The sequence below is a fragment of the Rhipicephalus microplus genome, unplaced genomic scaffold (assembly GCF_043290135.1).
Source record: "Rhipicephalus microplus isolate Deutch F79 unplaced genomic scaffold, USDA_Rmic scaffold_156, whole genome shotgun sequence".
Classification (NCBI taxonomy): Eukaryota; Metazoa; Arthropoda; class Arachnida; order Ixodida; family Ixodidae; genus Rhipicephalus; species Rhipicephalus microplus.
This window is the reverse complement of record NW_027464727.1, coordinates 267,501-277,500: the sequence shown is the minus strand read 5'-3', so window position 1 is coordinate 277,500 and position 10,000 is coordinate 267,501. Positions and strand designations below refer to the sequence as shown.

The following is a 10,000-nucleotide window of genomic DNA, read 5'->3' as shown; positions in this document are numbered from 1 at the left end:
GCCGCCCCGGCAGACGCGGTTTTCGCGCCGCCCCGGCAGACGCGGTTTTTTGCGCCGCCCCGGCTGACGCGGTTTTTTGCCGCCCCGGCTGACGCAGTTCGGACTTGGCACTTTTTGGCTGAGCCTGGCTGGCGGCCCACTCACTCGATCGCCATGTCTGTTTGCCACAGTTTTCCCGGTGGTGCCGCACCCGGGCTCGCCCCGGCTGACGCAGTTTTCGCGCCGCCCCGGCTGACGCGGTTTCGTGCCGCCCCGGCAGACGCGGTTTTTTGCGCCGCCCCGGCTGACGCGGTTTTTTGCCGCCCCGGCTGACACGGTTCGGACTTTGCACTTTTCGGCTGTGCCTGGCTGGCGGCCCACTCACTCGATCGCCATGTCTGTTTGCCACAGTTTTCCCGGTGGTGCCGCACCCGGGCTCGCCCCGGCAGACGCGTTTTTTTTTTTTTTTTCTTTCGCCCCGGCTGACGCAGTTTTCGCGCCGCCCCGGCTGACGCGGTTTCGTGCCGCCCCGGCAGACGCGGTTTTTTGCGCCGCCCCGGCTGACGTGGTTTTTGCCGCCCCGGCTGACGCAGTTCGGACTTTGCACTTTTTGGCTGAGCCTGGCTGGCGGCCCACTCACTCGATCGCCATGTCTGTTTGCCACAGTTTTCCCGGTGGTGCCGCACCCGGGCTCGCCCCGGCAGACGCGTTTTTTTTTTTCCTTCGCCCCGGCAGACGTGGTTCCCCCCCCCCCTCCGTCTTTCTTTTTGTTTTTTTTTTCGCCGCGGCTGAAGTGGATTTTTCGGTGCCTCGACGCCCCGGTAGTCGCGGTTTTTCCGTTTCCGCACGGCCCCGGCTGACGCTGCTCGGTCACAGTCGCCTTTTGTGGTGATTGCAGACTTCTTGAGCGCGGGTGTTTTTTTTTTGTTGTTGTTGTTGTTTTATTACGCATTCGCTCCAGCAGACGCTGTTTAGACTTTTTGTTTCCTCTTTTATCCTGCGACGAGGTGACGAGGTTTATTCGGTGCCCCGCCACCCCGGCTGAAGTGATTTTTCCTGTCCCGTGCCGCCCCGGCTGACGCGGTTGGGACTTCGCGTTTGTTCGGCCGCCACGGGTTTTGGCGCACTCGCTCGGTTGCTTGTTGTTGCCACTTGTTGCGAACCCAGGTTTCTTGAGCGAGCGCGGGCGTTTTTTCTTCCTTTCTTTCTTTGTTCTATGTGTTAGCGAATCGGCCTTTAATATCACACGAGGACTCACAACCAACAATTTTCAGTTTGAAGTGTAAAAAATCTGCAGGTGTTGACGTAACTGACTTGCCCCGTACCCTTGAGTACATCCATGAAGTTCTCGTAGTACTACTAAATCGCATTATTCCAAGTGGAGAAATTCCCATAAACTTGCAAACCTCTACACGAAAATCGGTGCGCGTGATAAAGTTGAAAATTATCGTCCGATATCAAATGTGCCTTCTATAACACAAATTCTAGGAAAAAAAAAAAAAAAAACACTTGTTCGCCGTTTTCTGCGCCGTGACTGGCAGCACTCCGGCGAAGCGAAACGGGGTCGATTCGAGCACGATATCGGCGTCTTTCGACGTGCTCGCCGGCGACCGTCGCACGAGTACGTCGCACGAGCGCGTCTGCCGGGGCGCCGTTTGCGAAGCCGACGCAAAAGTGGGAACCGCCGCTCGGATGATCGCCGCTTTCGGCAGAGTGAGTGTTGGCACTCCGGGGAAGCGAAACAGCGTGAATGCGCCCACGAAATCGGCGTATTTTGAAGTGCCCGCCGGCGACCGTCGCACGAGTACGGTAAACCGCGTCAGCCGGGGCGTAGTTCGGGACGCCGACGAAAAAGTGGGAAGCGCAACTCGGATCTTCGCCGTTTTTGCAGGAGTGAGTGGCGGCCCTCCTGCGAGACCAAGAAGCATCGATTCGTGCACGAATTCGGCGCCTTTCGACGTGATCGCCGGCGACCGTCGCTCGAGTAGGGCAAACCGCGTCTGCCGGGGCGGGCTTCGGGACGCCGATGCGAAAGTGGGAAACGCTGCTCGGATGTTCGCCGTTTTTGGCCGAGTGAGTGCTGGCACTCGGGCGAAGCCAAACGGGGCCGATTACGGCACGATATCGGCGTCTTTCGACGTGCCCGCCGGCGACCGTCGCACGAGTACGGTAAACCGCGTCAGCCCGGGCGGAGTTCGGGACGCCGATGCGAAAGTGGAGAACGCCGCTCGGATCTTCGCCGTTTTTGGAGGAGTGAGTGGCGGCACTCCGGAGAAGCCAAGGAGCGCCAATTAGCGCACGATATCGGCGTCTTTCGACGCGCTCGCCGGCGACCGTCGCACGAGTAGGGCAAACCGCGTCTGCCGGGGCGGGGTTTACGACGCCGACGCAAAAGTGGGAACCGCCGCTCGGATGTTGGCCGTTTTTGGCAGAGTGAGTGCTGGCACTCCGGCGACGCGAAAGAGCGCGAATGCGCCCACGAAAGTGGCGTATTTGGACGTGCGTGACGGCGACCGCTGCAGGAGTACGAAAAACCACGTCAGCCGGGGCGAGCGACACACGGCGGTCTGGGTGCTTATCGCTGCTATTATAGGGGCACCCCGGCAGACGCAGAAAAAAAAAAAAAAAATTTCGACCTTCTTTTTTGCTGGTCGAGCTCGGGTAACCCAGGTCGCAATGGGAGCCGCGCACGAAAGCGGCGTCGCGAGACGCGTTCGCGGTCGCTAGTCGCACGAGCTCGGCAACCGCGTCAGCCGGCGCGGAGTTCGGGATGCCGACGGCTAAGTGGGTACCGCTGCTCGGATGTTCGCCGTTTTTGGCCGAGTGAGTGCTGGCACTCCGGTGAAGCCAAGGAGCGCCAATTCGTGCACGATATCGGCGTCTTTCGACGTGCCCGCCGGCCACCGCCGCACGAGTACGGCAAACCGCGTCTGCCGGGGCGGGGTTCGCGACGCGTACGCAATAGTGGGAACCGTCGCTCGGATGTTCGTCGTCTTTGGCCGAGCGAGTGCTGGCACTCCGGCGAAGCGAAACGGGGCCGATTCGGGCACGATATCGGCGTATTTCGACGTGCTCGCCGGCGACCGTCGCACGAGTACGGCAAAGCGCGTCTGCCGGGGCGAGGTTTGCGACGCCGACGAAAAAGTGGGAAGCGCCGCTCGGATCTTCGCCGTTTTTGCAGGAGTGAGTGGCGGCCCTCCTGCGAGACCAAGAAGCATCGACTCGCGCACGATATCGGTGTCTTTCGACGTGCCCGCCGGCCACCGCCGCACGAGTACGGCAAACCGCGTATGCCGGGGCGGGGTTGGCGACGCCGACGCAAAAGTGGGAACCGCCACTAGGATGTTCGCCGTTTTTGGCAGAGTGAGTGCTGGCACTCCGGCGAAGCGAAAGAGCGCGAATGCGCCCACGAAAGTGGCGTGTTTGGACGTGCTTGACGACGACCACCGCAGGAAAACGAAAAACCACGTCAGCCGGGGCGAGCGACCCATGGCGGTCTGGGTGCTTATCGCTGCTATTATAGGGGCACCCCGGCAGACGCAAAAAAAAAAAAAAATTTTTTTCGACATTCTTTTTTGCTCGTCGACCTCGGGTGACCCAGGTCGCAGTGGGAGCCGCGCACGAAAGCGGCGTCGCGAGACGGCTTCGCGGTCGCTAGTCGCACGAGCTCGGCAACCGCGTCTGCCGGGGCGGAGTTCGGGACGCCGACGGCTAAGTGGGAACCGCCGCTCGGATGTTCGCCGTTTGTGGCCGAGTGAGTGCTGGCACTCCGGCGAAGCCAAACGGGGCCGATTCCGGCACGATATCGGCGTCTTTCTACGTGCTCGCCGGCGACCGTCGCACGAGTACGGCAAAGTGCGTCTGCCGGGGCGGGGTTTGCGACGCGTACGCAATAGTGAGAACCGTCGCTCGGATGTTCGTCGTCTTTCGCCGAGCCAGTGCTGGCAATCCGGCGAAGCCGAACGGAGCCGATTCGGGCACGATATCGGCGTCTTTCCACGTGCTCGCCGGCGACCGTCGCACGAGTACGGTAAACCGCGTCAGCCGGGGCGGAGTTCGGGACGCCGATGCGAAAGTGGGAAGCGCCGCTCGGATCTTCGCCGTTTTTGGAGGAGTCAGTGGCGGCACTCCGGTGAAGCCAAGGTGCGCCAATTCGCGCACGATATCGGCGTCTTTCGACGTGCCCGCCGGCCACCGTCGCACGAGTACGGCAAACCTCGTCTGCCGGGGCGGGGTTTGCGACGCCGACGCAAAAGTGGGAACCGCCGCTCGGATGTTCGCCGTTTTTGGCAGAGTGAGTGCTGGCACTCCGGCGAAGCGAAAGAGCGCGAATGCGCCCACGAAAGTGGCGTGTTTGGACGTGCTTGACGACGACCACCGCAGGAAAACGAAAAACCACGTCAGCCGGGGCGAGCGACCCATGGCGGTCTGGGTGCTTATCGCTGCTATTATAGGGGCACCCCGGCAGACGCAAAAAAAAAAAAAATTTTTTTTCGACATTCTTTTTTGCTCGTCGACCTCGGGTGACCCAGGTCGCAGTGGGAGCCGCGCACGAAAGCGGCGTCGCGAGACGGCTTCGCGGTCGCTAGTCGCACGAGCTCGGCAACCGCGTCTGCCGGGGCGGAGTTCGGGACGCCGACGGCTAAGTGGGAACCGCCGCTCGGATGTTCGCCGTTTGTGGCCGAGTGAGTGCTGGCACTCCGGCGAAGCCAAACGGGGCCGATTCCGGCACGATATCGGCGTCTTTCTACGTGCTCGCCGGCGACCGTCGCACGAGTACGGCAAAGTGCGTCTGCCGGGGCGGGGTTTGCGACGCGTACGCAATAGTGAGAACCGTCGCTCGGATGTTCGTCGTCTTTCGCCGAGCCAGTGCTGGCACTCCGGCGAAGCCGAACGGAGCCGATTCGGGCACGATATCGGCGTCTTTCCACGTGCTCGCCGGCGACCGTCGCACGAGTACGGTAAACCGCGTCAGCCGGGGCGGAGTTCGGGACGCCGATGCGAAAGTGGGAAGCGCCGCTCGGATCTTCGCCGTTTTTGGAGGAGTCAGTGGCGGCACTCCGGTGAAGCCAAGGTGCGCCAATTCGCGCACGATATCGGCGTCTTTCGACGTGCCCGCCGGCCACCGTCGCACGAGTACGGCAAACCTCGTCTGCCGGGGCGGGGTTTGCGACGCCGACGCAAAAGTGGGAACCGCCGCTCGGATGTTCGCCGTTTTTGGCAGAGTGAGTGCTGGCACTCCGGCGAAGCGAAAGAGCGTGAATGCGCCCACGAAAGTAGCGTATTTGGACGTGCTTGACGGCGACCGCCGCAGGAGTACGAAAAACCACGTCAGCCGGGGCGAGCGACCCACGGCGGTCTGGGTGCTTATCGCTGCTATTATAGGGGCACCCCGGCAGACGCAGAAAGAAAAAAAAAAATGGGGACATGGCGTGCGTCACCGTGCGGCTTCGCAGCGTTGCCGAAGTCGCCGAGCCCTTCGACTGAGCCGAACGGCGGACAGGGAACGTTGGTCGGCCGTTCTAACCTGTCGGTGCCACGCCGCGACGTCGTTAAGGAAAACCGCGTCGTGGGCCTCTACGACGCCGTCGAGTCGTTGTACGTTTGGTGTCCAGCGTGTCGGCGGCGAGTAGCGGACACGTCGTTCACGACTTCGGTCTTTCGCAGTCGACGCGAACTTGCGGAGAGTCGTGGTGCCTCACGTTTTCGGCAGAAACCGCGGCGGAATTTTCCCGTGCGTGCGCGCACGACCTCGGTGCTGTGCCGTCAGCGTAGTGTTGCACAAACTCGTGGCCTACCCAAGGTGCGGTACGTTTGCGGCCGTATCCTCGGTGGGAATTTCGTGAGTAGGGTCGCAAATTCTACGACCTCGGCGGGTTTGAGAGCGACGTAGACTTGTGGCACGCTCAACATGCCACACGTTTCGGGGCACACCCGCGGTGAAATTTTCTCGAGTACGCTCGTATTAGGGCCCAAGGAGGTCTGGGTACTTATCGCTGCTATTATGTGGGGGTTCTCGTGAGCGGCGTACGCGAAAGCGACCGGGTGTCTGATATGCGGCGGGCTTCGGCCTCGTCAAGCGTGTCCTCGGGTCTGCTCCAGGGGAATCCACGGCAGTCGTCTGCAGCCTCATCCGCTTGATGCGTTAGGGGCTGGTTGTCGGACGGTGCCGTTTTACCACGATATCGAGGTGTGTTCCGTGTCGTCCTCGGGCGATTCAGATGCGAAAGCGCCGAAGACGCGGGCGTGACCCGTCGTCTGGCGGCTTTGCAGTCTCGGCTCCGTTGCTAGTTCCGGCCGGTCCACCGACAGTGCAGCGGGCTTGGGCAACCCGCACGGCGCGACCGAGTCGATGCAACGAAAAAGAGCGAGCATGAACGTGCTTCTTGCCGCACGGCTCCCACTCGTCTTTCGGGAAGGTTGTGCCGTAGCGAGCTCGAACGCCGTCATCTCGGAGTGCAAAATAAGCGTGTTGGGGCGCCTGAAGGTGGCCTCCGCCGCACACAGACTGCGTCCGGCCCGCCGAGGGCGAGGACGGACGCGCAGTCGAACGATTACCTGGTTGATCCTGCCAGTAATCATATGCTTGTCTCAAAGATTAAGCCATGCATGTCTAAGTACATGCCGAAATAAGGCGAAACCGCGAATGGCTCATTAAATCAGTTATGGTTCCTTAGATCGTTTCTTCCTACTTGGATAACTGTGGCAATTCTAGAGCTAATACATGCAGTGAGCCTGGAGCCCTTTGGGTAACGGGTGCTTTTATTAGACCAAGATCGATCGGGTTTCGGCCCGTATTGTGTGGTGACTCTGGATAACTTTGTGCTGATCGCATGGCCACGAGCCGGCGACGTTTCTTTCAAGTGTCTGCCTTATCAACTTTCGATGGTAGGTTACTTGCTTACCATGGTTGTTACGGGTAACGGAGAATCAGGGTTCGATTCCGGAGAGGGAGCCTGAGAAACGGCTACCACATCCAAGGAAGGCAGCAGGCGCGCAAATTACCCACTCCCGGCACGGGGAGGTAGTGACGAAAAATAACAATACGGGACTCTTTTGAGGCCCCGTAATTGAAATGAGTACACTCTAAATCCTTTAACGAGGATCAATTGGAGGGCAAGTCTGGTGCCAGCAGCCGCGGTAATTCCAGCTCCAATAGCGTATACTAAAGCTGCTGCGGTTAAAAAGCTCGTAGTTGGATCTCAGTTCCAGACGAGTAGTGCATCTACCCGATGCGACGGCTCGGACTGAACATCATGCCGGTTCTTTCTTGGTGCACTTCATTGTGTGCCTCGAGATGGCCGGTGCTTTTACTTTGAAAAAATTAGAGTGCTCAACGCAGGCGAGTCGCCTGAATAAACTTGCATGGAATAATAGAACAAGACCTCGTTTCTGTTCTGTTGGTTTTTGGAATACGAGGTAATGATTAAGAGGGACGGACGGGGGCATTCGTATTGCGGCGCTAGAGGTGAAATTCTTGGACCGTCGCAAGACGAACTACTGCGAAAGCATTTGCCAAGAATGTTTTCATTGATCAAGAACGAAAGTCAGAGGTTCGAAGGCGATCAGATACCGCCCTAGTTCTGACCATAAACGATGCCAACCAGCGATCCGCCTGAGTTACTCAAATGACTCGGCGGGCAGCTTCCGGGAAACCAAAGTATTTGGGTTCCGGGGGAAGTATGGTTGCAAAGCTGAAACTTAAAGGAATTGACGGAAGGGCACCACCAGGAGTGGAGCCTGCGGCTTAATTTGACTCAACACGGGAAAACTTACCCGGCCCGGACACTGGGAGGATTGACAGATTGAGAGCTCTTTCTTGATTCGGTGGATGGTGGTGCATGGCCGTTCTTAGTTGGTGGAGCGATTTGTCTGGTTAATTCCGATAACGAACGAGACTCTAGCCTATTAAATAGGTGCGGGGTTCCCAGCACCTTACAACCTTCTTAGAGGGACAAGCGGCTCCTAGCCGCACGAAACAGAGCAATAACAGGTCTGTGATGCCCTTAGATGTCCGGGGCCGCACGCGCGCTACACTGAAGGAAGCAGCGTGTCTTTATCCCTGTCTGAAAAGACTGGGTAACCCGTGGAACTTCTTTCGTGATTGGGATAGGGGCTTGCAATTGTTCCCCTTGAACGAGGAATTCCCAGTAAGCGCGAGTCATAAGCTCGCGTTGATTACGTCCCTGCCCTTTGTACACACCGCCCGTCGCTACTACCGATTGAATGATTTAGTGAGGTCTTCGGACCGATGTCCGGCGCGGCCTTTCGGTTGCGCCGGTCTGTTGGAAAGATGACCAAACTTGATCATTTAGAGGAAGTAAAAGTCGTAACAAGGTTTCCGTAGGTGAACCTGCGGAAGGATCATTAACGGATTGTGAAGGGTGAGCGCCTCAGCTGCGTCTGCGCCCGACACTTTCTGCCGCTGACCCCGTTTGGACGCGGGGTCGGCTTTTCCCCACGGGGCTGCCTGAATGTGGAGCGGCACCCCGTGACAAATTGTTGCGCCCAGCGGACGCCAACACCGCGACCTTGGACGGTCGGCCAGGTGGCGGACGCGGGTACAAACGGCGCAACGCACTCATAGGTCGGCTTTCGACCCGCCACTGCACCGTGGCTCGAAGCGCTCGAAATGCGCGACCCGACCGCTGCGGGACCGCCTAGTACTGTAAACAGGAGCGGCGGAGCGCGAACGGCGAGTCGTGGTTACGTCGGTAGAAGGCGAGGCTGCGCGTTCCCGAAACGCCAGCCGAGTGCCCTCCCGACCGTTCGAGCGTGCAAGAACGAGACCCGACAATCGCGCGGCGACTGCCAAGTACGAGAGGAACGGCACAAGCGTCGGCGGTCGGTCAAGGAACTGGCGATGTGACGGGTCCGCTGTGCACCAGTGCATACCGTCCCGCCGTCCGCGGCAAGCGCCTCCGCGTCCTCGGGTGACGGAGGCTGCCGGTCGGTTCTTGCAGGCGAGGGATCTCGCTGGCACCGGTTCGCGTTGACGCGCGGCCGGTCATGGCACGGCGATGCGACGGCCGAGGTGCGCAGTACTCGATGGAGGAACCGCACGCTCCGATGACCGTCCCGCCCTCCGCGGCGTATGCGTACCGACCGTAATGGTTGCAGCAGCGCCGGCCGGCTTTTGAATTCGCCACACGAAACACGGTGCGAGATCGCGGTTAGGGGAGCGTCGACGTTGCCAGGCGTTTTGCTTGCTGCCGAGGGAAAGGCGGCACGGCCACGTCGCGCTCGTCGCGATTAGCGGGTCTGCGCGCTTTGGGAAGGTGCCGCAACGACTTGCCGAAAGAGGAAGCACGGAAGAACGAGGGACTTGGACGTCCCGACAATTGAACGCACTTGCGGCCAGGCCCTTGCTGGCTTCGTTCTTCCGCCTCGAGTAGGCTCGTACGCGGCTCCGGCGCCGAAAGTGGTCCTTGGCACCGACTTCGGTGGACGTGGGAAGTGCCGCGCAAGTACGGCGCGCCTGGCTCCACCTGTTGGCTAAAGTAGGCAGCCGGATCGGCATTTTGGTGTGCGGTGGCAAACCGTGGATGCGAAAAAAGCTTGTGCGATTTCGTGGAACAAAAAGCGGGGGTCCCCCTTTTTATGCGGAGGAGACCGACCCGCCCGCCGTGGTGAACCGCGACGCCACGGTAAAAACGGGAGAGGCTTGTCGATGGGACCGTGCATCCCGCGCTCCACGGAGGCCGGGAGGCGGCCGCCCGAGGAAATGTGTAGCCGTCGAGGCCCGCATCTGCGTGCACTCTTATCCAAATGGGTGTACCGCAGGCATTTTCTGGTTAGGCGGGCCAATGAGAGCGAGCACACAACGATACCTACGGGTCCGGCTTGGAGAACCGGCTTCGACGCCTCCCGAGTATTTATAGAGGGGTGGACCACGAAAGCACTCGCAAGTAGCGGAAGCGAAACGCCGTCCGAAACACACCGTTTGCTCGATTTGCGGCAGCCGAAAAAGGCGCGGCAGAGTTTTGGAGTCCAAGCGTGCGCTGAAAAGCGCCCTTCTTGG

General features: G+C 60.0%; 1 non-coding gene across 1 annotated transcript; it reads left to right on the top strand.

The window, feature by feature from the left end:
- The first annotated feature begins 6,534 nt into the window (after positions 1 to 6,534).
- LOC142791287 (small subunit ribosomal RNA) lies at positions 6,535 to 8,349 on the top strand. Its single transcript, XR_012890136.1, has one exon. It is a non-coding gene; the product is annotated as a small subunit ribosomal RNA (ribosomal RNA).
- Positions 8,350 to 10,000: the final 1,651 nt, after the last annotated feature.